Below are 6914 nucleotides of genomic sequence, written 5' to 3'. Positions count from 1 at the left end.
GTGGTGAGCTCTGTAAGCTCAGCAGAGCACTCACCCCTCTCCCTCTGGCCATGCCCTGCTCATTGGCTGGGTCCTGCTCTGCTGACAAGGGAGATTCTCAGAGAACTAAGAAAAGATTCCATGGCTCATCCCAAAGGTTAACTGAAGTCACTCCCCAAGGTTAACTGAAGTGGCAGCAGCCACCAGTTCTATTTCTGGCCATGTTCTGAGCCAACAAATTACTTTGGCCAAGCTGCTTTTTTTCTGTCCTTGTCTATCAAACTCAGGTTGCATCACTACCAAGACAGAAGCCAAAGCTGTTGCTAAACCCCCACCAGCTCTGGGACCAAAGGAGACCACCTGGGTGGTGATGCACCACTTAAGAGCAAAAAGTAAGTGCAAGGTGGTTCTCAGGCAGCTCTGCTCTGGGGATGAGAGGGCCTTTTCTCCCTGCCTGCAGGGCTCAGCTCATACCTTGGTGTACCAGGAACCCTTCTTATTGATTGTGATAGCACAGCCCAGCCCTTGCTAAACAAACTGGAGCTCTTCAGCTTCAGTCAACAAATACACCACAGGGACCAGGCCCTTTGTCAAGGGTTGGCTTTGCTTGTGTTTGTAATCACAGAGTCGTTTTTGGTTGCAAGAGACCTTTAAGCTCATTGAGTCCAACCATTAACCCAGCACTGTCAGGTCACCACTAACCCGTGGCCCTCAGCAACACATCTGACAGCAGGATAGGAGCATCTTGGCTGGCTGTGCCTGGGTTGTTGCAGCTTGTTGATTGCTGGGATATGAATCACCTTTTCCTGGGTATAGGCACACTCCTGGAGAGGTTTTAAAGCTGTGTCTAATCATTAATCACCCCCCAGTCTGTATTGATGATGAGGAGAGGAAAGGTGAGGACGGACATGGAGGTTCTCCACAGCCTGTCCATCAAAACTTGGAAGGACTCAGCTGCACCTTCCTTAAATACAGCTGAAGCTGTTTGCTGCAATCCTTCCTCTAGAAGGCCACTGGCACAGAGACCTTCCAGCCCTTCCCACCTCCCAGGAGTGCCATGAGGTAGCTTTAAGCAGCAGATCCCAGCACTGTCAGGTCCAGCAGATGAAAACTGAAGCTCTCATCCCAAAGCTCTCACATAGAATCATAGAATGAAGCAGGTTGGAAGAGAGCTCCAAGCTCATCCAGCACAACCTAGCACCCAGCCCTGGCCAAGCACCAGACCATGGCACTCAGTGCCCCAGCCAGGCTTGGCTTCAACACCTCCAGGGATGGTGACTCCACCACCTCCCTGGGCAGCCCATTCCAGTGCCAATCACTCTCTCTGCCAACAACTTCCTCCTCACATCCAGCCTCAACCTGCCCTGACACAGCTTCAGCCTGGGTCCCCTTCTCCTGGCCCTGGGAGCCTGGCAGCAGAGCCCAACCCCACCTGGCTACAGCCTCCCTGCAGGCAGCTGCAGGCAGCAATCAGCTCTGCCCTGAGCCTCTTCTGCTGCAGGCTGCACACCCCCAGCTCCCTCAGCCTCTGTCATCCCAAAGCTCTCATCCCAAGCTGCCACCCAAACCTGTTGGTTATCATCCCTGGAGATTTGCTCTTGCACAAATGTTTGCTAGCTCCTTGCAGGCAAGGAGCAGCTGATCTGGCTTCAAATCCTGTCAGTAAGGTGTCCAAATCAGGGTGGCTGATTTTTGCCCAACAGCAATTGCAATTGTCATCATCATCGTCATCAGCTCCCAGAGATCATTTCTCAACCTCACTGCTGGCAGTGTTCATCTTCAACTGCACAGAAGAAGGTGGTGCCAAGTTAGGGCTGTGATCCTGTGATCTTCCACCTCTCTGTGTCTGGGAGGCCAACAGCCCCAGTGTGTCCACTCCAGGTGGTGTGAGCTCCTAACTGGTTGTGCATGGCTGCAGACTGGGCAGTGGGCACACAGGCTGCTGTGCCAGGAGTCAGGTGTCAAGAGGATGGTGTCAGACTCCATATCCTGTGTTCAAAGCTCACCCTGGGTTGGAAAGGACCCTCCAAGGGCATCTTGTCCAACCCCCTTGCACTCAGCAGAGACACCTCCAGCTAGAGCAGGCTGCCCAGGGACACATTGAGGCTGATCTTGAACTGTCTCCAGGGCTGGGCCATCAACCACCTCCCTGGGCAGCCTGTGCCAGTCTCTCCTCAGTCTCATAGTGCAGAACTTCCTCCTGATGTCCAACCTAAACCTGCCCTGCTCCAGTTCCAAACCATTGCTCCTCATCCTAGCCTCACAGGCCCCTCTGAACAGTCCCTCCCTAACCTGCCTGTAGGTCCACTTCAACTATTGAAGTGGAGACTGAACCTGCCCTGCCACAGCTTCAGCCTGGGTCCCCTTCTGCTGTCCCTGGCTGCCTGGCAGCAGAGCCCAACCCCACCTGGCTGCAGCCTCCCTGCAGGCAGCTGCAGGCAGCAATCAGCTCTGCCCTGAGCCTCCTCTGCTGCAGGCTGCACCCCCCCAGCTCCCTCAGCCTCTCCTCACACGGCTGTGCTCCAGGCCCCTCCCCAGCCTTGCTGCCCTTCTCCAAACACCTTCCAGCTCCCTCTCTGCCTGGCTGCTCTCAGCCACTCTGGCCCCAGCCTGCAGTGCTGCTTGGGGTTGTTGTGGCCAAAGTGCAGAACCTGCCCTTGGCCTTGTTCAGTCTCATCCCCTTGGCCTCTGCCCACCCATCCAGCCTGGCCAGGTCCCTCTGCAGGGCTCTCCTCCCCTCCAACAGCTCCACAGCTGCTCCTAGCTTGGTGTCATCTGCAACCTTACTGCTGCTGGACTCAATCCCCTGCTCCAGATCATCAATAAAGATGTTGAACAGGACTGTGCCCAGCACTGATCCTTGGGGCACACCACTGGTGCCAGCTGCCAGCTGGCTGTGGCACCATTCACCACCACTCTCTGGGCTCAGCCTTGTCTCTCTTGCGTTGGGAACTCCAGGACTGGACACAGCACTGCAGGGGAGATCTCACCAGAGCAGAGCAGAGGGGCAGAATGTTCTATGACCTATATCCTATGTCCTACATCCTATATTCTATCCACCACAGCTCACAGCTGGGATCCTTCAGCAGTGAAATGCAGCATGGAGAGGAGGAGGAACCTGCCCCAGAGAGCTTTCAGGTAGGAAGGTGCTGTTGGTACCTCTCTAAAACCAGACTCTCAACACATTAAACCTGGCTGAGCACAAGCAAACCATTATCTTTGAAGCCAAAACCCCCAAAACATCTCCAAACCTCCCCCTCAAACCAACCCAGTTCCAAAGGTTCCAATTTTGTTTGTTTGTGTTTCAATCCTCTGGGAATTTTATCATGTTTCCCAGCAAAGCAATTCAAGGGAAGAGCTTCCTTGGAGGTTTATCTCAGCAGCCATCAACCCAACAGCATTTTCCCTGGCCAAATAGTGACGTTTCAGAGGCTCCCCCCCCCAGCCCTGCTGCCTGTGCAGCTTGTTGGCTTCCATCAATGGACTGGGAGGGCTTCTGGGGGCAGGGGAGGGGTTGTGTGTTTCAAACCCCCCCTCCTTATAATGAATCAAAGCAAAAGGGGATGAGATTGGAGCTGAATTGCAGTTTGTGTGTGGAACCTGCCCTCCTGTGGGTGTCTGCTACAGCTGCAGGAAGCCTGCAGCTTCTCAGCTCCAATCCTGCCTCCAGTGCTGCTGTCCCCAGCATGAGGAGGACAAAAGAGATGTTGGAGTAAGTCCAGAGGAGGCCACAAAGATGCTCCAAGGGTTGGACCAGCTCTGCTGTGAGGAGAGGCTGAGGGAGCTGGGGGGGTGCAGCCTGCAGCAGAGGAGGCTGAGGGCAGAGCTGATTGCTGCCTGCAGCTGCCTGCAGGGAGGCTGTAGCCAGGTGGGGTTGGGCTCTGCTGCCAGGACCCCAGGGACAGAACAAGGGGACACAGCCTCAAGTTGTGGCAGGGCAGGTTGATGCTGGATGTGAGGAGGAAGTTCCTGGCAGAGAGAGTGATTGGCACTGGAATGGGCTGCCCAGGGAGGTGGTGGAGTCACCATCCCTGGAGGTGTTGCAGCCAAGCCTGGCTGGGGCACTGAGTGCCATGGTCTGGTGCTTGGGCAGGGCTGGGTGCTAGGTTGGGCTGTTTGAGCTTGGAGCTCTCTTCCAACCTGCTTCATTCTATGATTCTATAGTTCTAACAACCCTGAGGGAACTTGGGTTGCTCAGTCTGGAGAAGAAGAAGCTGAAGGGAGACCTCATTGCTCTCTACAAGTCCCTGAAAGGAGGTTGGAGTGAGGTGGGGTTGATCTCTTCTCCCAAGGAACAAGCAATAGGACAAGAGGAAACAGCCTCTGGTTGCCCCAGGCGAGGTTTAGATTGGACACGAGGAACAATTTCTTCCCCATAAGGTTTGTCGAGGCCTGGCCCAGGCTGCCCAAGGGCAGTGGTGGAGTCCCAGTCCCTGGAGGGGTTTAAAGCCGTGGAGATGTGGTGCTGAGGGCCATGCTTTGGTGGTGCTGGGCTGACTGCTGGACCCTTAAGCTCTCTCCTAAGCCAAACAATTCTGTGACTCCAGGATTTGTAAGACCTGCACTTAACCAGGACCTTTGGCCCCTGTCTCCACCAGCTGCCATTCATGCCCCACCTTTAGCGGCTAAGCCTTCAGAGCCGGTCTCTATGGAAACCATTTGATGTCACGGCAGAACTGGGAGCTCAGGTAGGGGAGGAACCAGCAGCAGCTGGGACAAACCCCGAGCCCGCCGGTGTCCGGGTCGGATCGGTGCCACTTCTCGGGAGCCGGTGGGGAGTTTCGAAAGGAAAGAAAGGAAAAGAATCCACCCTTTTGGGTGGATTTAAAGCAGGATCCTCGCTCCGCGCCCATCGCTCTCCGTGGCACCTCCGCGGCCCCGCCTCTACCTGTGGCCCCGCCTCTACCCATGGCCCCGCCTCTACCCGTGGCCCCGCCCCTACCCATGCCCCCGCCTCTACCCATGGCCCCGCTTCTACCCATGGCCCCGCCTCTACCCGTGGCCCCGCCTCTACCCATGGCCCCGCCTCCTCCCGCCATGCCCCCGCCCCCTGCAGCAGCCCCTCCCTCTCCGCGCCTGGCTCCTCCCCTCCTATAGACCCCGCCCCCTCCCGGTGCCTCCCCACCCCCACGCTCTTCTCTCCCCCCCCCCCCCCGCCGCTTTCTTCCCCCGCCCCTCGCTAGAGGCGCCAAAGGCCGCGCCAACTCTTCGCCCCGCCCCTTCCCCGCCGCCACTGGTCCCGCCTCGCCTCGTCCCGCCTCCGCGATGACAGACAGCTCTTGAACCAATGGCTGGCGGCGCCGTGCGGGGCACGCCCAACCCGGTGGCGGCGGAGGGGGCGGGCCCGGGCGGTGACGTGAGGGGAGAGGGTAGCAACAGTTGCCTCGAGACCCGGCGCCAGGCGCCATAGTGACCGTAGCCCTGGAGACTGTTACTTGCCAACGGGAGCAACGCGCGGCCCCGGCGGCCGGAGCCCAGCGCAGCCCGCGGTGCCCGGCGGGGAGTGCAGGTGAGCGGAGAAGGGGAGGGCAACGGCTCCAGCCAGTTGAGTGGGGTCCGACACGTTGAGAGGGGGTCTCGTCCGCTGAGACGGGTCCGGGACGGTACCGGGAATCCGGGACGCTGAGGGGAATGCGGGACACCGAGAGGTTCCGGCCCGCCGAGGGGGTCCGGCCAGCTTAGGAGGGAGCGGTCCGCCGAGGGAGGTCCGGTCCTTTTAGGGGGTTCCCGTCCTCCGAGCGGCTCCGGCCCGCTGAGGGGAGTCCCACCTGCTGAGAGAGCCCGCGGCAGGGAGGATGAAGGGAGGGGGTCGGTGGTATGGAGGCGGCAGCGAACACAGCGACCCCCTGTCTCCTCCCGTCCCCGTTGCTCCGCTCCGTCCCGGCCGTAGAAGCGTTTCCCCGGAACCCGTCGGCTTTCGCTACCGCCCGGAGCTAAGGGCACTTCCCCCGCGCTGCCCACGGAAAGTTGGGAGCGGCGTCGGGCCCGGGCGGAGCGGGAGAAGGGACACCCTCCCCCCTCCTCCTGCCCGCCCCGTCCGGTGCCGCTGCCCGAGGGCACCGCCCGGTACGCGCCCGGCCCCGCTCCGCGCCCCGCCCGAGGAAGGGGAACGCAAAGCTCCTGCCCGCCTCCGGCGTGGCCCCGGCGGGGGCCAGCATCCTTCCTCCTGCGGTAACCAACTTCTCCCCGGCTCGCTGCGTTGTTTCCTTTAACTCTGTGCTCCGCGCGTCGGGTTTGGTTCGGAGCAAGGAACCAACCTGCGCTGCCGCGGAGCCCGGCGCGCCCCTGCCTACCCTCCCCCGAGCTTGGTGAGAGTCGGCAGAAGGGCGCCCAGGGCCAGCAGTCCCTCTGCCTTCTCCCGGAGGAGCTGGCATCCCGCTTGCGCTGTCTCCGTCTTCCCCCGGGCACTCCTCCCAGTCGCTCCGGGGGCGGAGGGGAGGTGATTTCAACTCCAGCTCATCCCCGGAGTTTGCCAGAGCTCTGAAATCCCAGCGCTTGCTTACTTGTTAGTCTTAGAGACCAGCAAAAATTGGAGTAAGACCTATTTTTAAGCCTCCGCCGCCTATTCTCGCCTTGGTTTCTCCTGTTTGTTTGGAGTAAAGCACGTTGTGAAACGAGGCTCTTCTCCTGTTAAAGCAGGGTTTTGTCCCGGTGCCTATTTCAAGCGTGAGTTCCTGCAGCCTGATTAAATCTTTCCATTCTTTTTCCTTAGATACGACTCTGAAGTCATTTCTTTTTTGTTTGATTGGTTTGCTGCTTCGAAAGATCTAACTCAAGAGTAAAAGGGGAATAAATAATGTTTGTATTAGATCTACACCGAGGGCTTGGTGTAAGCTTAAAGTGACCATGCTCTCCTTTTAGATCTCTTTGTTACCCAAAAAGCTTTTTTTTTCCCCTGCCTAAACTTTTCAGCTCTTTAACTCTGTTGCAAATCG

At 58.3% G+C, this 6914-nt stretch overlaps 1 protein-coding gene across 5 annotated transcripts in view; it reads left to right on the top strand.

The window, feature by feature from the left end:
- Positions 1-5335: 5335 nt before the first annotated feature.
- The window catches only part of RFX2 (regulatory factor X2), a 57056-nt gene continuing 55477 nt past the window's right edge, over positions 5336-6914 (top strand). For 3 of the 5 annotated variants that reach the window (XM_064175129.1, XM_064175130.1, XM_064175127.1), the window contains exon 1: positions 5336-5488. The gene's annotated coding sequence lies outside the window, so the exon portion shown is untranslated. The remainder of the gene's footprint in view (positions 5489-6914) is intronic. The other 2 variants (XM_064175132.1, XM_064175131.1) reach the window with 1 other exon arrangement.

The sequence above is a fragment of the Pogoniulus pusillus genome, chromosome 41 (assembly GCF_015220805.1).
Source record: "Pogoniulus pusillus isolate bPogPus1 chromosome 41, bPogPus1.pri, whole genome shotgun sequence".
Classification (NCBI taxonomy): Eukaryota; Metazoa; Chordata; class Aves; order Piciformes; family Lybiidae; genus Pogoniulus; species Pogoniulus pusillus.
The sequence above is the reverse complement of the archived record's forward strand: the minus strand, read 5'-3'. Positions and strand labels throughout refer to the sequence as shown.